This window comes from Bufo gargarizans, chromosome 1 (assembly GCF_014858855.1).
Source record: "Bufo gargarizans isolate SCDJY-AF-19 chromosome 1, ASM1485885v1, whole genome shotgun sequence".
In the NCBI taxonomy this organism is placed as follows: Eukaryota; Metazoa; Chordata; class Amphibia; order Anura; family Bufonidae; genus Bufo; species Bufo gargarizans.
The window spans coordinates 756098505-756120110 of NC_058080.1; the positions used below are offsets into that span (position 1 = coordinate 756098505).

At 45.8% G+C, this 21606-nt stretch overlaps 1 protein-coding gene across 1 annotated transcript in view; it reads left to right on the forward strand.

Moving 5' to 3' along the window:
* The window catches only part of TTC33 (tetratricopeptide repeat domain 33), a 202859-nt gene that overhangs the window by 145721 nt on the left and 35532 nt on the right, over positions 1–21606 (forward strand). The gene's annotated exons all lie outside the window — the stretch shown is intronic.

Below are 21606 nucleotides of genomic sequence, written 5' to 3' on the forward strand. Positions count from 1 at the left end.
GCCTTCTGAAATCGGCGCAGAGGCTGCAGTAATCACAGGACTTTGTTATCTAGCAAGGCCCTCTGTACACTCACACACAGCTTGTCTGTCACGGACGTTCCCGTGGCAGGAGATCGGTGAGACTGGCAACACGTGGTTTGATCTGACATGTTTTCCGTTTGGATCAAATGACGTCTTTCTGGTGCTTGCCGCACCTTCTTTCCCCAGGTGTGGCTATTTGGGTCATTTAACCTTCTCTATTTATTGTTGTTTCTCCCACTATGCTATGCGGTTTATAGCTTCAATTTGAGTTGTGGATAGCTGGTGTGTGTATCTCACGCAGTTCCTGGTGCTGCCATAGCCTTTTGAAGTTAAGTGTTTTCTTTCCCTTTTGTATTTTGTTTGGGTTATTTTGCGTGTTGCATTTCCCTGTCATTTGTATTAAGGCCTGAGGGAGATTCCTGTTCGTCCTTCCTTTTGGAGGAACAGGTTGTCTCAGTCCTGACATTAGTATCAGGGTCCTATAGGATGAGTTAGGACACAACGTATCCACTGTATGAACTTGCCAAACTCTGGGGTCTGTTCATACGGGTAGTCAGTCAGGACTTTGATTAGGGTTTTACTAGGAGGTGTCCGTCTCCTTTGCCTAGTTTCCAGGCTTTATTCCCTCACCCTTTCCCTCTTATGTCCGGTGTGGTGTTTCCCTCCCTCCCACACCCAAACAGGACATTGTCATTGTCTATATTTCTTTATTTTGTGAAAGGTGCAGATCTTAAGAGGTATTTAATTGAATCACTGGAGGTGCCCTTAATGGAGAAGAGATGGAAAGACTTTGTCCAATGCCGTAGACTGTAATGTCCTGCAATAAAACGATTGTCACCTATATTCCTCTTCAGTAAGAGAGGATGATTTAATAGATGTTGTTGTGTGCTGCATCTAAATCAGTGGACCTGGCAGGAGGTGGTAGACGCTCCACTTCTGGTCACTTCTGCTCCGTTAGTGTGAGATCCTGCACCCATGCCGCTCCGCACCCATGTCTAGAGCTCGGAGTCTTATGATGCTTTTATCACAAGGTGAATTTGCTGCTGTTGTACATGGTAATGCTGCTGTAGAATAAAGCCTGGCCGGGTTTCCAAGCCTTTAATGGCTCGGTAGAACAGCTTAATGTATACATAATGCCAGCCCCATCTTCTGCTAAGTTGACTATCTCGCATTAGCTTTCACCAAGCAAGTCATTGTCTTCACGACCTTTGTATATTTAGCAATTTGTAGAAAGTTATGTGGAAGAACATGACTGCAAGACAGAAGCAAGTCCTTAACCCTTTCATAGCTAGCCCATGCAGGTATAACCTCTCTATCAGGTCTGCCGTATCCATGGGGCATATAATGCAGCTGCACAAGACCCTCTACAGCTTAGTAGGTGATGACATCATCATCATATGACATGTGGTGAGAGATTGGTCATTGCATCAGATGTAGTGCACAAAGTAGGTGCATGTCCTGGGGCTGGGTGACACTGTCAGTGGCTACCTGAGGGGCATCTGTGTCTGGCAATCTGGGGGTAATGATGTGCTCTTAATCAAGGTTCCTCTTTTCAGGAGCAGAGTTACCTATGGCTACAAAGAGCATCTCTTGTTCTGGAGACCTGCTATATTAGGGCATTACATATACAATGTGTGTAATGCTTCATACGTCCTGTGGTGGCGCTGCAGGGAAACTGAACGCTTGTTACCTGGTTTTCCCATAATCACAGCTGATCACTGGGGATCCCTGCAGTGGGACATAGTTTGATCCTTATTCCTCCTAATAAAAAGTGATTTTTCCCAAAGCGGAGAACCCCTTAAAGGGGTTATGCCCTGACTGATTTGAAAAATGGAAATCATATAGTACATGATAATTTCTTTCAAACAAAGCTAGAACCAGTCCTGTACCTCACATGGAGCCAGAGATCTCCGCATTTATTGCTGCAATTGTTCTGCTCGATTTATTTCAGGTTGCCAACTCAGGGGGTGAGTCCTTTCTCAGGGAGTGTGTCCTTTCTGCTGCATCTCTCTCCCTGTAACTGCCACAGCTTCTAACAGAAGATATGGCTGGTGGCCGTTGAAGATTTAACCTGGGCATGTGCGACCACTTTAGTAAGGTGGACAAGAAATAAGGAAAAGAGCAAACAGCAGGTGGCGCTATGCAGATACATTTTGTTGAATATATCAGTTGCTATACCGAATTTTTAATTACGGTACATGCAGTTACAAAAGTATTCAAATCCAGAGGCTAGTTTCAAAAAAGTAGAATACTTTTTGTGGCACAACCCCTTTAAATGATTACTCCACTCTTCAATGACATTTTACAATATTTTAGTTTCTGCATAAAAAAGTTGAGTCATTTAGTAAATTGCTTTGTCTTTCTTCTTCCTCTTTTTTTATTGCATGATGTTTTATTAGCTTTTCATACTAAAAGGTAAAATTCAGAATTCTTCTGGACTCCTGTTTTCAGAGAGCAATGTATTGCGGGAGCTCAGAGGACACACTTTGCACCAGTGATGGTCAGTTCGCATTGTTCGGTAGCGAACACATGCGGGCTGCCATCTTGACTCACAAGTCCGATGATTCACAGGTAAGCCCTCACCTGTGCCGCGAGCCGGTCTGAAATCAAATGCGTTCACTGGGAGCAGGCAGTTCTGAGAACAGCCGCCGGGGGCCTTCATCGGGCTGTTCTCAGAACTGCCTGCTCCCGGTGACCGCATTTGTTTCAGACCGGCTCCCGGCACAGGCACAGGTAAGGGCTTACCTGTGCCTCGCCGGACTTGTGATTCAAGATGGCAGCCCGCATGTGTTCGCTGGCGAACACTGCGAACTGGCCATCACTGCTTAGCACTACTGTTAGGTGGTAGCCATATTTTCCATATCTCTTCAAACATCTGGGAGGCTCCTGGAAACAGCAGATAGCTCCCGGACTCCTGGAAAGGTTATGAAATCTCCCGCCAAAATGTCCCAGAAGCGAGCCCTTCACAAACCTTCCCTCTGCCTTGGTGGTAGATGCTGCATCTTCAGACTCATGCCGCAGTAGACTACGTACAGTAGCCTCCATGGTGGGACATTCTCTGTAGCGGTGGAGAGTCTGTCATGTACGGCCAGGCACTGTAGTTCTGATCTCAGGTCTGGCTGAAACCTTATGGGGGTCAAGGGTCTGAAAAAACTTAATGGGGCTCTCTTCAGTGTTTGTTTTGAATTTAGGGTCTGCACAAAGTTTGTCGGGCAGTTTGGGGTCTGGGCAGGTTTTGTGAGGGATCTGGGGCATGTTCATGTGTTCTACTAAAGATTCACAGGCCTATATAAAGGGGCATGGTTTATGTAATGAAAAATTCTCCTGCAGCCTATTTCCAAACCTTGGCAAGCCACGTCCGACAGAATGATGGAGCTGAACTGTGGTCAGTGGATTCAAATTTTCTGATGATGTCATCGGAGACAGCCCTGGGCTATCTGTACAATCGGCCTGTTCTTAAGGCCCAGAATCATTCCCCCCTTACTAATAGCGTGAATTTCCGTTCCCCATTCTGCTACCTGTACATACGAAGCACGGGACTTCATGTGGTTTGCTGTATATCTGAAGTTTCCCTGTGGTTACTCGAGAACAAGAAAAGAGGAAGTCAAGCCGGGTTTTCCCCAATAGCTGAGACATGTTTACGAGGTTTGTTTCTTCTTTGCTTTTAGTCTGTGGATGATGGGTGTAGTAGTAAATGTAAATTTGTTTAGTGCAGGCTCCCAAAAAAAAATCACAAACAGTGAGTTGAACTGATGCTTGTATCATCCGGATGTTTCACGGCATATACCTATATAGTGATGAGCCGGGCAGCCGGGGGGACGTTCTGCTCTGGACCTACAGTTCTGTCAGCAAGTTCCTCAGAGTGAAGACAATTAAAGGGGTGTTTCCCATCTTATAAAAATGGCATGGTACCATACAGATGTCAGCCAGGGATGTAGTCCTCATCCCTTAAAAATAGTGTCAAGGCTATAGGGTCTGAGGCAGAGTAGGAGGCACTATCAGCATAGGGTGATCCACCAGTCAGTCATATTTGTGGTCATGCTCATGAAAATACAGTAAAGGGCTTAAATTAAGCAGGTACTTTGGTGAAGTATTGCTTGATACCACCATACACTGATCTCAAGGTCGTAGTCCTTTGTAGACAGTGGAGATCCAACCCTATCCTGAGATTGAAATGGTGGTGGAGTCTAGTGGGGACCATAAAGTGAGCAATATACCACCGCTTTATAAGATGGAAATGCCCCTTTTACGCTCTGGTCGCATTTACATTGCTTCATTATTCTTCCCATTAAAGCGATGGACTCCATTATAAGGAAGTGGAGTCTGGTGGGCATTTGGGATACCTTTTGGTCCAACTCAATCCAGTATAGTACAAGTGTGAGCATTGCCTAACCACCATATCCCATATGCTGCCATAGGGAATGGTAGCTAACATACAACCGACACATTCCCTAGAAAACGTGGGACAAACATATCCTGAAGGTAACAGCCACCACTTGCTACAATGTAGGAACCATCCAGTACCAGGCAAAGCTCTGAGCACCAAGCCTCTACAAGGAACATGTCCAGAATCGTGACTGGAGTTTTCCTTGAAGGACTTCTGCTTCCTGTTGAGTTTTTTTTATTTTCAGGTGAACGTCCCTTTAGACAATTGATATTCTATTTTTGCCCTATTGTGGTAGCAGACGAGTGCATTAACTGCAGGGTTATATTTGCTTATGCTCCACCTTGTATTTATAGTCCCCCGATCCTGACAGCTGCTCCACGACGTCCATAGACTTCAGCTATTGATTAACTTGGGTTCATGAACTCATGTCGAGCGCTATCGAGGTCTGTTCATATTCAACGTGCAAATATGTGCAGAACATGAGTGGAGCTGGTCACTGTCGACCTGTGTTTGTTGACTGAGCGCTATGGAGATCCCCGAACAATTCGGAAATACCCTCTGCCTGATAAAAAGTCATCACTTTCTCATTTACTACAAGATATGCAATGGCCTTTCATCTATTTCTTCTCCTGCCAGAAGCGTATCTCTCTAAAATCTGTAACAGCCCCCACCTTCCATGTTGTGGGATTTTCCTTCGTGGTGGAGTGGCATTTGTATATGTATGCGGCGTCACATTTCTAGAAAGTAAGCATTGCACTCCATTCATTGGTGCCAGTACTCCAGCAGACTCCAGCACATCAGCTGTTGGGAAAGTACAACTCACATGCTGTTGTGAATTTTTTATTTATTTTTTTGGGGCAAACCCTCCCTCTTGTTCAGACCTGTTTTAAAAAAATGACTTACCTGCTTGCTGGCACTGGCTCCTTCCCCTCGTGGCCTCCAGTGCTCTGCTTGGCTCCCTCGATGTCAACATCCAGTTTGACATCGCTGCAGCCAATCATTGCCACATGAAGCAAGGAGATCCGATCTCCGCCATGGTCAGTGATTGGCTGTGGTTATGTCAAACCAGATGTTGATGGGGAGGAAGCCCAGCAGAGCATGCCAGGCTTGGAGACGAAGGAGCAGGGAGCCGGGAGGTAGGTAAGTCATCTTTCTTGTGACCTCTGTGGACAACCACTAGCACCAAAATGTTCCGGAAGGCTGTTCAGCATAGAAAACTGCTGGAGCACCTCCAATCCTCGTTGACCATAATAGGATCTAGCTTGTTTCTGGCTTTAGTGCCGAGATTCTGCTGAACAAGCAGCATTTTTTTTCCTGTTGAATCCCGGCACAAATTTCAGAAACAGGCCAAATCCATGCCGAGGCCCATTATAATCAATGGGCTCCTGCGGGAAATGGTAGTATCCAGCTATCCCGGATACAGTGAACTATGGCAGGGCTGTTCCTCTGCCTGAACAGCCTGCTGGAACGCTTTAATGCTAGTGTGAAGTTTAGAGCTACGAGCAAGCATCGGAACGGCAACAGTGGGAGATCAATGAGAATATAGTATAGATTCTTAGCCTTTTTTACACCATTTTGAGCACTTTACTAAAAATGTTGCCAAGCTGGACAACCCATTTAAGCTTCATTGTACGACACCAAGATTCTGCATAGATGGGTCTTCAGGATTTCACACGACATTCGCATCTCCTAGAAAAGTCGTAACACACATGGCTCAAATAGTCGACAGCCCGTTAGCCCCGCAAGGTTGCATCTGGTGCTCATTTTACTTGAAATAGCAGCAAGAACACAAATGATTGATGAAATGCCGCTGAGGAGCACACTCATCCCATCCAGTACCCATCCACCCATAGAGCGTCTACGCTGCATGCTCAGTGTCCATAAGGAGTCATTTTCCTTGCCATGAATAAACGCCCCAGTGCTATAGGCCTCTTCCTCGGAGATAAGCGTCGTCCTTTATTAACTATTCAGTGTATGAGGAATCTTCAGTCGATGACGGGATTCATTTTACAGGGAACAGAAGAAGGTAATGAAGTAAGTAAAAGCTGTGTGATTAAACTCTCATATCATCTCAGAAAACCACAGCTGCTGTTGATTTAGCCTCCTAAAAGCAGAAGTGTTGTTTAGGTTACTACGCTAAGGGTAAGATGTTCGCCAAATCTTGGGCTTTTCCCGTAGACTTAAGATTGTCAGCAGGCCAGGCCAAAATGATCAGGAACCACATATAGCTGACTGTATGGCTTAGACTACTTTGGTTCATGGAAGTAGTGTGGGAAGTAGTCACTAGACTATAGCTGGTCATCAGGTGGACAGACTGCTTTTCAACCAAGTTCCAGGCAACATCTACCAATTTAGGTCCAGGCCATGGAAGCTGTCACTAGACGAGTGATTAGAATCTTTGAGTGTCCCATGATAAAATTTATTCTCGTGTCTCATGGTTTGTGGGTACCAACACAGTCATCCAAAATTGTCCATCTCAGAAGTGTAACTTGAAGCTCCTGGACGCCGGTGCAATATAACTCACAGTTCATATGGCTTGTATAGCCCTGCTGTCCTCTTACATGGCAGAGACAATTGGGAAACCACCACAATAACTGATTTCAAGGGTCCAAATACAAACCCCTGCCAATTCCTGGAACAAAGGAGCATGGAGCCTTCGTAGTGCTGCTGTCACTTGATCGTGGTAGTTGCCCCAATCAGTGGGAGCGCCTAGCTTTAGTCTGGACTATCTGGAGGTACACAGGATGGTATATTATGAAATTGCAACACGTGCTGTTCCTTGGAATACTTTTCATAGCTCCATAGAGCAAGAGGTTACAAGCTGTTTTGTTGCTTCTGGAGACACTGCAATGCTGCATTTTTCCTGTAAGGGTGCTGCAGAAAAATTGAACACTAACTGCCAGGTTCCCCACATATTAAAGCTGATCAGTGGGGTTCCAGGCATGAGGACTCTTTGTCATTTTGTTTATTGTCACTGGACCCTTCTAACAAGTAGGGAATGTCTGAAACGGTGAACCCTAGGTTGCAGTTTGTGGCACTTTTTTTTTTAAAATTTTTGGCCACCAGAGCAATGGTCACACTCCAAAAAGTTACCCAACTGAAGATGTAGTTCACCTCTGGATGAGGAAATGTGATCTATAAGGTCACGCTGTTGGAAAACGCTCATTATGAAACCCACGAGTTTATAGCATTTGTAAAACAGAAGGTCCAGGTTATTATCATGATATAACCCAGACGTAAAGAGTACGTTTTTATCTAATCTAGAACATAAGGCTGTAAAGATCAATAGCTCTACTCAATTAAATCTGCAGCACAGATTCTGTCCCTTAATGACAAGATTTCTTTACAGAAGAGGCCGGACACTCACAAGCGTCTTATCTGATGACAGACCACTCCTTCAGTGTATCGTTCGCTGGCTCCACTTCTCCTCTCCCTCTTGCTGTTGGGGTTCCTCACGGTTCAGACCTAGGTCCTCTCCTCATTTCTCTCTACACAACCCCTGTCGGACAGATTTGGTTTCCAGTACCATCTCTATGCTGATGACACCCAACTACAGTCAGGTCCATAAATATAGGGACATCGACACAATTCTAGCATTTTTGGCTCTATACACCACCACAATGGATTTGAAATGAAACTATCAAGATGTGCTTTACCTGTAGACTGTCTGCTTTAATTTGAGGGTATTTACATCCAAATCAGGTGAACGGTGTAGAAATTTCAACAGTTTGCATATGTGCCTCCCACTTGTTAAGGCAGTGTTTCCCAACCAGTGTGCCTCCAGCTGTTGCAAAACTACAACTCCCAGCATGCCCGGACAGCATTTGGCTGTGCGGGAATGCTGGGAGTTGTAGTTTTGTAACAGCTGGAGGCACACTGGTTGGGAAACACTGTGTTAAGGGACCACAAGTAATGGGACATAATAATAATCATAAATCAAACTTTCACTTTTTAATACTTGGTTGCAAATCCTTTGCAGTCAATTATAGCCTGAAGTCTAGAACGCATAGACATCACTAGACGCTGGGTTTCATTCCTGGTGATGCTCTGCCAGGCCTCTACTGCAACTGTCTTCAGTTCCTGCTTGTTCTTGGGGCATTTTCCCTTCAGTTTTGCCCGAAACACTTCAAAATTCATCCTGCTGCTTTTGTCAGCAGTCACATCATCAATAAATACAAGAGAACCAGTTCCATTGGCAGCCATACAGGCCCACGCCATGACACTACCACCACCATGCTTCACTGATGAGGTGGTATGCTTAGGATCATGAGCAATTCCTTTCCTTCTCCATACTCTTCTCTTCCCATCACTCTGGTACAAGTTGATCTTGGTCTCATCTGTCCATAGGATGTTGTTCCAGAACTGTGAAGGCTTTTTTAGATGTTGTTTGGCAAACTCTAATCTGGCCTTCCTATTTTGAGGCTCACCAATGGTTTCCATCTTGTGGTGAACCCTCTGTATTCACTCTTGGTTGCTGACTTTGACACACATACACCTACCTCCTGGAGAGTGTTCTTGATCTGGCCAACTGTTGTGAAGGGTGTGTTCTTCACCAGGGAAATAAATCTTTGGTCATTAACCACAGTTGTTTTCCATGGTCTTCCGGGTTTTTTGGTGTTGCTGAGCTCACCGGTGCGTTCCTTCTTTTTAAGAATGTTCCAAACAGTTGTTTTGGCCGCGCCTAATGTTTTTTCTATCTCTCTGATGGGTTTGTTTTGTTTTTTCTGCCTAATGATGGCTTCACTGATAGTGACAGCTCTTTGGATCTCATCTTGAGAGTTGACAGCAACAGATTCCAAATGCAAATAGCGCACGTGAAATGAACTCTGGACCTTTTATCTGCTCATTGCAATTGGGATAATGAGGGAATAACACACACCTGGCCATGGAACAGCTGAGAAGCCAATTGTCCCATTACTTTTGGTCTCTTAACAAGTGGGAGGCACATATGCAAACTGTTGTAATTCCTGCACCGTTCACCTGATGTAAATACCCTCAAATTAAAGCTGACAGTCTGCAGGTAAAGCACATATTGTTTGTTTCATTTCAAATCTATTGTGTTGATGTATAGAGCCAAAAATGTTAGAATTGTGTAGACATCCCAATATTTATGGACCTGACTGTATATACTTCTTCCCGTGATATCACCCCTGCTGTACTACAGGACACTAGTGACTGTCTGTCCGCTGTCTCTGACATCATGTTCTCTCTGTATCTGAAGCTGAAACTCTCAAAAACTACTGGTGTTCTCTCCGTCTACTAACCTACCTAAACCCCATTTTTCAGTGTGTGGCACTATCATGATGCCTAGGTAGCACGCCCGCTGTCTCGGTGTTTTGTTTGACACTGATCTTTCCTTTACCTCCTATATTCCATCTCTTGCCCACTCATACCACCTGCACCTCAAAAACATCTTTAGAATCTGACCCTTTCTTACTGTGGAAACAACAACAACTCTGATTGTTGTCCTGATCCATTCCTGTCTGGATTACTGTAACTCATTACTAATTGGCCTCCCACTTACCAGACTCTTTCCTCTCCGATCTATCCAGAACATGGCAGCCAGGCTCATCTATCTATCTAGCCGCTACTCCGATTCCTCTGCCCTGAGCCAGTCACTATTCCAATAACTGTACCCCGTGCCAATCACTACTCCGGTGCCTCCGCCTTGTGCCAGTCATTGCACTGGTTGCCCATACAGTACAGGATTTAATTTAAAGTTCTCATTCTCACCCACAAAGATCTCCACAGTGCTGCATCCCCTACATCTCCTCCCTCATCTCTGTCTACCATCCTACCCATGCTCTTCTTTCATCCACCATAATCCAAACCTCTCACACCCGTCTTCAAGACTTCTCCCGAGCTGCACCAGTTCTCTGGAATGCCCTACCCCAAGCCATTAGGTTAATTCATAACATCCATAGTTTTAGGTTCTTCCCGAAAACGCATCTTTTTAGGTTAGCCTATCACATCCCCTGATCTAAAGGCTGTATTACACTGGCAGGTTTTCTTCCAGATAATCGCCAATGAGTGTTCGTAGTAAAGCTCATTAGCGATCATCTGGCAGTGTAATACTGCCGCAGATTACCCTATGAACGAGCAAACACAGTATACTAAAGATCTAAACACGATCTGCTGCCGGCAAACAACTAGACAGCATAGTGACGAGTGATGGCATAACGATCGCTGTGGAGGAAATCGCTGCATGTAATAGCACTGTATCGAACGAGTGAGGGGCAGTAACGTTTTAAAACTTAAAGTTTAATTAGGACTGTTTTAAGAAAAAGCCCCTACCAGACAAACAAGACAAACGACAATTAACAGTGTGGGACCCACATTAATGAGTCACCGTTGTACGAATCCGCAGATAATGTTCAAAACTGCGGAGCCGGACAAAAAAGCAGCACCATATGCGGTCTTTTGGTGGGGTGCCGCAGACTAATAGAGATGCCAGAGGCAAATAAAAGGGTAGATCTTACCGGTGGTGCCAGTTGGAACTTTGTAGTCCAAAACCCTGGAGGATGAGGGGCTTCTCGGATCCGAAAAACGCATCCTCTTTACGATTTCACCAGGTGCCAGGGGCTGCAGGGAGAAACTATCCCTGTTTTTGCCCTACTTGGCCTATAAATCCCTAGGTGCCTCCTAACACGGGGTCCTTGCCCCGCAAGGGGTGGCCTCGTCCGGAACCTAACCCTAATAAGTGAACCCTAATTGACCCTATAGGGACAGCATAGATTGGCCCCAGGGGTAATGATAGCTAATAGGGTGAAAAATGATCTAAGTTCAGATGGATTTATTCTGCGTCCCTACGCGTTTCATCTAATGGAGAATAAATCAAAGCTACAAAAAGTACCTCCACTTCATAAAGATAGAATGAAGACCCCCCGACTCATCAGGGGACAGGGGTCATAGGTGGAGGATTAGGTCTATACCCCTATCCTATTGTGATGGATAATGGGAAAGGGTAAGCAAAAAAGGATTGCGCAGACCTGACTAGACCAGTGTGGTCCTGAATCAGTCCGGATACTGTTGAGATCATGGGAGCCGCGTGGCCGGTGCCATGAAAAGCGGGAGTGTGGTTTAACTCCCGCATGTGATATCGGCGTCTGTCAGACGCCGATATCACATGCGGGAGTTAAACCACACTCCCGCTTTTCATGGCACCGGCCACGCGGCTCCCATGATCTCAACAGTATCCGGACTGATTCAGGACCACACTGGTCTAGTCAGGTCTGCGCAATCCTTTTTTGCTTACCCTTTCCCATTATCCATCACAATAGGATAGGGGTATAGACCTAATCCTCCACCTATGACCCCTGTCCCCTGATGAGTCGGGGGGTCTTCATTCTATCTTTATGAAGTGGAGGTACTTTTTGTAGCTTTGATTTATTCTCCATTAGATGAAACGCGTAGGGACGCAGAATAAATCCATCTGAACTTAGATCATTTTTCACCCTATTAGCTATCATTACCCCTGGGGCCAATCTATGCTGTCCCTATAGGGTCAATTAGGGTTCACTTATTAGGGTTAGGTTCCGGACGAGGCCACCCCTTGCGGGGCAAGGACCCCGTGTTAGGAGGCACCTAGGGATTTATAGGCCAAGTAGGGCAAAAACAGGGATAGTTTCTCCCTGCAGCCCCTGGCACCTGGTGAAATCGTAAAGAGGATGCGTTTTTCGGATCCGAGAAGCCCCTCATCCTCCAGGGTTTTGGACTACAAAGTTCCAACTGGCACCACCGGTAAGATCTACCCTTTTATTTGCCTCTGGCATCTCTATTAGTCTGCGGCACCCCACCAAAAGACCGCATATGGTGCTGCTTTTTTGTCCGGCTCCGCAGTTTTGAACATTATCTGCGGATTCGTACAACGGTGACTCATTAATGTGGGTCCCACACTGTTAATTGTCGTTTGTCTTGTTTGTCTGGTAGGGGCTTTTTCTTAAAACAGTCCTAATTAAACTTTAAGTTTTAAAACGTTACTGCCCCTCACTCGTTCGATACATTCCCTGTCACAGAGCAGTATACCCTGGGAGAGTGCTTTCACACTATCTCCCTCTAGGGACCACCCTTTTGTCTTTCATGTAATAGCACTGCTCTCCTCTGCTAGCGAGCAGGCGATTCACAGGAGGGAACGCTTCCCTCCCGATAATACCTGTATGATTGCTATTCCACAAGGCCGATAGGATATGTGGACCCACTTGGACGCTGTCACGCTTCACTGATGAGGTGGGAGGTAAACACCACACCGAGCATAGGACGGAAGGGGGGAACAGGTAATCAGGCCTGAGAACTAGGGAAGGAAGATGGACCCCTCCTAGTGAAAACCCTAACCAAAATCCTGAAAGATAGGCGAGTTCAAATGCAGGAATACCTAGAGTCCTATCTAGCCCTATAGGACCCTGGCACTAATGGCAGGGACAAGACTACCTGTTCCTCCGAAAGGAAGGACGAACAGGAGTCTACTTCAAGCCTAATACAAACAATGGGGAAATGCAACACAGAACCCAAACAAAATACAAAAAGGGAATGGAAAGACTTAACTTCAAAGAGGCTATGGATGCACCAAGAACTCCGCCGAGATCCAACCACAAACAATCCACAGGCACAGAAGCTATAAACCGCACAGCATAGTGGGAGAAGCAAATATAAATAAGGAAGGTTAAATGACCACATAAGCAACACCTGGAGGGAAGGTGTGTGGCCATTACCAGAAATAACACAGACTCCTATTGATCCACAAGGAAAACCTGTCAGCTCAAACCACGTGTTGCCAGTCTCGCAGATCTCCTGCCACTCACGTCTCAGGGACGTCCGTTACAGACGCCTGCGGATTTGGCTTAGCTCCAAGGAGTGTAAGAGATGCAAGGGAGTATGGTCTTTCCTCAGATCCCCAGGCTACTACCATCTGAATAGTTTCTGCTTGCAAAGGTTGGTGCGTATTTAAGCAGAAGTCAGCAAGTTGCAGTACCCAGGCAGCGGGCAGGAATCAGTGTCAGATGGTACATGAGAGGCACAGTTCGGAGCCATAGGCCGATGTCTGGCTGGGGATAATGTGGTCATTATCAAATGAAACAGGAACAACTTCATCTTTGCAAATGCAAGAACCAAGAGCAAAAACCTTTAGTTTCAAAAATCATTTATTTTAAATTTTGTGATTCAAAAAAACTTCAGTAGGTTAGTACAATACGCATCAATACAGCAAAAAGAGGCAAGAGCAGTAGGTTTTGTCAGAAAAAACATAACAATAAATACAACTCGGATCAATCATCATCAAAGAAAGACAGGTACAAAGAGTGACTGTACAGTTTACAATTATCATATTATAGCGTGAAGGTGTATCTAAGGTCCACAGAAAATGTGGATGACAGCCACGGTTCCCAAACCTTCTCAAAATTAGCTATCGTATCCAACCTGATTGCCGTCAGTCTCTCACAAAGAAGCAACTTGTTAACCCTAGCTATAACCGCTTGTTTGCTAAGTGAGGGTGTGCGCCATTTGAAAGCAACGTGAATTCTCGCAGCTAGCAAAATATATTGCGGCAATTTGAATTTGGGCGTGGATAGCCCTGAAGGCTTGTCGCCTAATAGGCAGTGAGGGATTGTAGCGGAATAGTTACAGCCTAGGGCAGTGGCGATTAGTGAACAAATCTGATCCCAGAAGCGCTTTACCACAGTGCAGCTCCACCAAATGTGTAGCATCGCACCATCCGCATCACACCCTCTAAAACATTTCGGAGAAACCTCTGGATACATAAGGTGTAGCCTGGACGGTACCATGTATGTCCTATGCAGGATTTTTATGGAGGTTTCAGCCAGCGTGACCTGCCAGGAACCCTTCGTAAGCGTTTGAGACCGCTGAAACCATGTGGAGATAGAAGATTCTGAACCCATGTCATTTTCCCAAGCTAACATATAAGGAAGTTTTACCCCTTCTGGATGGACATCAAAAAATCCATATATTCTGGATAGTAGACCCTGCTTATATAGGGAGTACGCGATCCTTCTTTTAAAATGGGCAAAATCTAGCTTTTGGGTTGGTCCAACCAATGACCTTAGAAAGGAGAAAATCCTGTTAACATTGAAATGTTCTCCTACAGGAGGAGAGTGTTTCCCCAAAAAGTCGCCCTTGGATTCTAGTATACCCCTTCGTAGGAATTTATGTAGAGAGCATAGGTTCTTGCCAATCCACCAGTGGAAGGGCGGGTAATGCAAACCTGGGCGAAACAATGGATTACCAAAAATCGGGGTCAGTGGAGATGGTGTGGATTGTAGCTTATATTTAAAGCGCACTGACCTCCAGGGTATCAATGAGTAATGCGATAGGAGGGATGTGGTGCGGATGGTCGGCGGTAATGAGGGAACCTATCCATATCAAGGCTGTCCAAGTATAGGGTGCCATGTTAGACATCTCTAGAGAGACCCAAAGTGGCTGTTTTTTCTTATCTAAGTGTGTTAAAAATTGTTGGGCCAGTCTTGCTGCTCTGTAATATTTCAAGAAGTCTGGGACTGATAATCCCCCCTGGGTCTTGTGTTTACACATAGTAGACTTAGAGATGCGTGGTCTTTTATTAGCCCATATGAACTTCATGACGTCCCTCTGTATGGATTTTAAATCTGCTGAGGGGACTGGGAGGGTCCTAAACAGGGACAGAAGTCTTGGAAGTACTACCATTTTTATTATATGAATCCTGCCAACCTATGAAACCGGTAATGAGGTCCAGGATTTCAAATCGATTTGTAAACTAGCTCAGTTTTGGTCGGCAAAAGCGTCCCTAGATAGGAGATGCAGTGTGGTTTATGCTGGAAGTGAAAGTTGCACAACAGCTGTTCTTTCTTTTGTGGGGGAACATTACAGAGGAGGAGTTCTGACTTATTGTGATTAATTTTAAGGCCCGAGACATTTTTTTTTTTTTAGCAGTTGCATTAAATTTGGGAGGGACACTATGGGGTTGGTGACGGACATTAACAAGTCATCAGCAAATAGGCTCAGTTTGTACTCTGTCCCCTCCACAGTCAATCCACTGATGTCAGGGTTGTTCCTAATATGAATGGCCAAGGGCTCCATTGCCATAGCAAAGAGGGCAGGGGATAAGGGGCAACCCTTTCGTGTACCTCTGTGGATCCGTATAGGGGATGGACAAGAGGCGGGAAGTTTAAGGCTTGCTTCAGGGCAAGAGTACAATGAGCCCACCGCTGCAAGAAAAGGGCCAACTACCCCGATTCTAGTAAGGACTTTGTTCAAATAATCCCAGGTGACCGAGTCGAAGGCTTTTTCTATATCTAATGCTAACAGTATTAGGGGAGTGTTGCGCTGGTTAGCTCCTTGAATGAGGTTCAATACTTTTCTAATGTTGTCAGGGGCTTCTCTCGCGGGTATAACCCCCCCCTGATCCTTATGTATAAGGTCTGGTAGAATGGTGTTCAACCGCCGGGCCAAAATGGAAGTGAAAATTGTATTATCCAAATTGAGGAGGGATATTGGTCTGTAGTTGGAAGGGTTCAATGGGTCCTTGTTGGGCTTGGGGATAACCGTAATGTTGTCTTGCAGAAATTCTGCTGGGGGGTATGATCTTGTAGGAGGAGGTTGCAGTATTTTGCAATATGAGCGGAGAGTAACGAGGCAAATTTTTTATAATATAAGGCCGAGAAACCATCAGGACCGGGAGCTTTACCTAATTTTAGGCCCTTTATAGTGTCTTCGACCTTCTCCTCGGAAACCGGCCTGCCAAGCGTTGACGAGACCTCCGGCGTTACTCAGGGGATAGGGACTGAAGAGAGAAAGCTCTGTAAATGGGAGTCAAGGGGGGGGGGGGGGGGAAAGCTTTTGATAGAAGGAATGAAACATTTGGTGTATAGTGTCCGGGTTAGAAGTAAGATGTCCTGAGGATGTGCGCAGCTGGAACACCCGATTTATCTTCTGTTTAGCCTTAAGCTGAGAGGCCAGCATTTTATCAGGCTTATTGGCATATTTATAGTAATATGAGGCTGTCCAGCGTAGTGCTTTTTCAGTATTGTTGGAGAGAATAGTATTCAGCTGTAGTTTAGCATCTTTTATAGCTTTTAGCAGGTATAAAGAGGGTGACCGTTGGTGGGCCCCTACCAGTCTCTCAAGTTTAGCCTCCAAAGCTCTCTGGGCTTCAGTGCGTTCAGGTTTCAAACGTGAGGATACACTAATAAGTTTCCCCCTCATAAATGCTTTGTGGGTTAGCCACACAATCATTGGGTCAGAGTCAGCCGTAGTATTATCCCTTAAAAAATCACGGATGTCTGTATGCATCTGGTCAACCAGACCAGGTCGCGTCAACACTGATTCATTTAGTCTCCAGTTAAAGGCCAAAGAGGTCCGGTCTAAATAAGCTATCTCGGTTAGTACTATGTCATGATCAGACCAGGAAGAGGGGATATGTCTAGAGTAAGAAACAAGAGGGAGAAGGATCGAGGAGGTGAAGATCATGTCAATGCGTGTATATAGCTGATGTATGGGTGAGTAGTAAGTGTAACTCCTTTGTGACCCATTATGTTCCCTCCACGTATCTGCTAAGTTTAACGATTCTAAAACCTTGCGGATTCATATATCGTGTGAACGAGGACGCGGGGGAGGGGATGAACGGTCCAGGACAGAATTAATAGTGAAATTAAAGTCCCCGCACCATATGATCTTATGATATGTGAGGGATTCGACAATAGAGCCCATTTCACAAAAAAATGAGAATGGGTCTTCATTAGGCGCATATACATTAACTAGACATAAGGTTTCTTCCTGGTATGTACCTATTAAAATGACAAACCTCCCGTTAGGATCCAGGATCGACTGTGTGACTGACATTGGAAAGGAATTCTTTAGTAACGTTATCACACCCCTACTTTTTGATTGGAAGGTAGATGAGAAGAACCTAGAGTACTGTGGGTGGAAGAATTTCGGGTGGGACCCAGGTGTGTAGTGAGACTCCTGTAGGCAGAGAACGTCTGGTTTGTGTTTCAAGTAAACAGCAAATGCTGTCTTCCGCTTTCTAGGCAAGTTTAAACCCTGCACATTATGAGATAGAACTTTGTACATGGTCTATATAATTTAAGGGGTTCAGATGTGTGCTAAAGGGAGTGACGCTCTCTGACTCGGGGGCCCCCACCCTCCTCTCCACGCTTACCAACAAGACCTTATCTATGTTGTGAGATGGTTGATCCTCAAAACAAAAATCAAAGAGCCTAACATGTAACAGCACAACTAGTGCATGAATGGCATAGTAGAACATTGACTGACTCAGGTCAGCTAACAATGACGGGTTGTATGAGGGGAAACCTCGCCCAAAAATGGTGCGAATCTCCGTCTCCATCAACCCTCTTAAGTGAGGCAACATGAAAGTCCACTAGGCCAAATCCCTGGTGTAGGACTCCAGGATAGGGAGAAAAAACTGAAATAAAACAGTTGAGGGAAACCCATTGTGGTTAGGTTTCAACCAGAAAGTAAATAGGACTGTTGAGAAAGTCAAGGTGAAAGAAAACAGGAACAATTGCGTCCCTTGATGACAGAACTACATTAAGTTCGATTGCTCAGGAAATCGAGTCACCTTGATCTTTGCAGTTCAGGTTCTGGGCGAACGGCTCATGGTACCGGATGACTGAGCCACTGTGGTCTAGACTCTAGCTGGTTATTGAGGCTTGGGGGCAGGTTCTGGCCCATCTCTTTGATCATGCGGTATGCCTGCACGCTGTAAGGTCTCCAGGCCTTCTGATAGCGAACGGACTACATGGGTCCGAGAGTTGAGCTGAAAGGAAAGCGCAAAGGGGAAGCCCCATCTGTATTTGACTTGTGCCTTCTGTAATGCTTGGGTAACCGGCCGCATCTCGCGACGACAGCGGAGAGTTGATGGCGCCAAGTCCGCATATAGATGTACAGACGATGACAGGCCCGGTAACTCTGAGATGTTTCTGGCCGCCGCCAGGATCAGGTCCCTGACTTCAGGGTGGTGAAATTTCAGGATAACATCCCTAGGCAAATCATTTAAGCGCGGCTTGCCCAAGGCCCTGTGGACTCTGTCCATTTTCAGGCGGCTTTGATCCTCCTGTGGTAGGAGGGCAGAGAATAGCGCTGCCATGGTGGAAGGTAAGTCCAAGTATAATTCGGGCAGACCCCTTACCCGGAGGTTTCCTCTGCGGGATCGATTTTTAAGGTCTTCTATCTTGGACTCGAGCGCTTCTAATTACGCTGTGTGCGAGTCAATGTCCACTCTGTCTGCCCCCAGAGCGTCTGCCATATCATCAGTCCGGGACTCCAAGTCCGAGACCCGCTGCCCCAGATCTTGAATCTGGCGTGTGAACTCTGCCACCGCTTGAGAAAGTTCTGTGCGGAACAGCGCGGCTATGTTAGTAAAGAGCTCCGTCTGACCTGGTTGCTGGTCTCGTGGCTCCAGCATGGAGCCGCTAGCAGTGGAGGAGGCGGGTCTAGATGGAGCCGGAGAGGGGTCCGCCATTGCTGTTCGTCCAGCACTTCTGAAGAGTTCCGGTAAAGTCTGTGAGGAAGCCGGTGTGTTTGCCGTTCTTGTCTTCCCTCTGTTACGGGACATTCTCAGACAGCTGGACACCAAGTTTGGAGGCTTGTGGAGCCGGTATGACGGCGCTTATGTAGAGATTATAACGACCTGAGGCACAGAGCTCAGAGAAGCATGTCTTCCTCCTCCAGGCTTCGCGCATGCGCCTCATTGGCAAAACCTTTAGAGGTGAAAAGCCAAGACATGCCTACCACACACAGACCAGGTGGTGCAATGCTGCAGGAGAGCGGATATAGGGAGTAGGATGCCAGCCGACAGATAACTATAAAGTTATCTCCTATCCGCAGGATGGAGCCCCCAAAAATCTAAAGAACGTCCGGTCGGGCCACTCCATTTCTTTCTATGGGAATTCCAGAGATAGCCAAGCAGTGTACTCATACCATCTCCGCAACTCCCATAGAAATGGATGGAACATCAAGGAGCATGTCCGACTGGCCACTCTGTTCATTTTAGGGGGGCTCCACGGGGTATGGGCCCTTCCGTTCTCATTCTGGTATAGGAGATAACTTTACATATCCGGAATACCCATTTAATATCATCGGTATGGTGCAGTTCCATACGGTCATCCTCACCACTGACACCCCTGTGACCTCTGAAGAGCACCTTCATGTAGAATTCTTCACTTCCCTTGTAAGATGACTATGGTTACCGGAATAACAGCCGGACTCTGTGCACGTCCTACGTATGACCGTGAATTCTCCTGGGAGAATATATATCGTTCTCAGTCACCACCATAAATAATCGGATCACACCTGTAATGTCTTTGTTGCTCAGCTTACGCTTGGCTGCCTGGTAACAACATTCCCACCAGACACCACTGACGCGGGGCCCCTTTTACTTCGACTAAATCCAGGTCCACTGACGATTTATGTGTCCGGATCCTCTGCGTAGCATCACCGAGATAAAAGGCCGGAATGAGGGTGTTTATTTCTGGGGCCCCTCCAAATGATCTACTTCACCCTACTCCATAACACTGCATCAATTCTTACACGGCGAGCAGGTGCAGTCTGGGATATGTTGCCATAGAAGTTACATCTGGGGAAATTTCTTTTTTTTGGTAGAATTTTTATTGGTAAGGCTACTTTCACACTCGCGTTTGGTGCAGATCCGTCATGGATCTGCACAGACGGATCCGTTCAGATAATACAAACGTCTGCATCCGTTCAAAACGGATCCGATTGTATTATCTTTAACATAGCAAGGATGGATCCGTTTTCTATTGTGCCAGATTGTGTGAGAGAAAACGGATCTGTCCCCATTGACTTACATTGTGTGCCAGGACGGATCCGTTTGGCTCCGTTTTGTTAGACGGACACCAAAACGCTGCAAGGAGACGGAACGGAGGCAAACTGATGCATTCCGAGCGGATCCTTTTCCATTCAGAATGCATTAGGGCAAAACTGATCTGTTTTGGACCGCTTGTGAGAGCCCCAAACGGATCTCCCAAACGGAAAGCCAAAACGCCAGTGTGAAAGTAGCCTTAGAATGAAAGTCATATACAACTAGTTGACGTGCACCGTATTAGCAGCAAAAATGCCCCCCACCAACCAACAGCCATGTTCCTCCCATCGAAAATAACATGTGGGTGAATGTAGTCTATATGAGATTCTGCAGTGCATAGGGCTACACAGAGCAAGAGTGCAGCCTGGTGCAAGAGTGCAACACTCACCCCTACATTAAACCTAAAATCTTACCTACTAACGACTTCACATAATTTGCCCACCATTACCCAGTGCCTGTATTTGAGCCGAGAAGATATATCTTTAAGATACCAGTGTATACTTTCCTTATTATATGAGTAACATATATCCATAGACCTCCTTAGAGTATGTAGACCAGGCATCCTCAAACTGCGGCCCTCCAGCTGTTGCAAAACTACAACTCCCAGCATGGCCGAACAGCCTACAGGTATCAACAGGGCATTGTGGGAGTTGTAGTTTTACAACAGCTGGAGGGCTGCAGTTTGAGGATGCCTGATGTAGACAATATAATAGAGCATGTTCGGTACCAGTTGAAAGTCTACGGCACTGGTGCCAGCTCTACATGTATTGTCAACTGTTAGGTACACACAGGATGTGGTAATATACACCACGTAAGGGATCTCCACCTTGTTCGATTTCTGCTTGAAATTGGACTAGATAATTGGCAGACACCTTTTCCATGTGCCCACAGTTGAGGTAGGGTTCTCATTCTTCCAGGTCATGGTATATTGAGTTGAGATAAGTCAGAGCAACTGGACTTGTTGTATATATTTTTTTCTCTTGAAGACGTTTCGCGAGTCATCCAACTGATTCTCTTAATAAGAAAGACTTGTACATGGAATCGCTGGCATTAAATACTGGTGACTCATGCTTCAGTCAGCATAATCTGTTTATTATAATCAACACAAAGTCAAGGACCTCATTGAGGTAGGATGTTGATTGCATTTGCATGACTGAAGCTGTCCGGTTCAATTTAACCTGCCTCGGGAGAGAGGTTAGAACAGCATTGTAAGTGGCAAGCAATAGATGTCTCACCCCTCCACCTCTATGCAAGCTTGGTTTCTCCATGAGTTAGGCAAAAATGTTTCCATTCTGTGACTGCCAATGGAGCTGAATTAAAAAAGCAGCAGCATGGACACCAATAGGTACACACAGGATGTGGTATTAGGCAC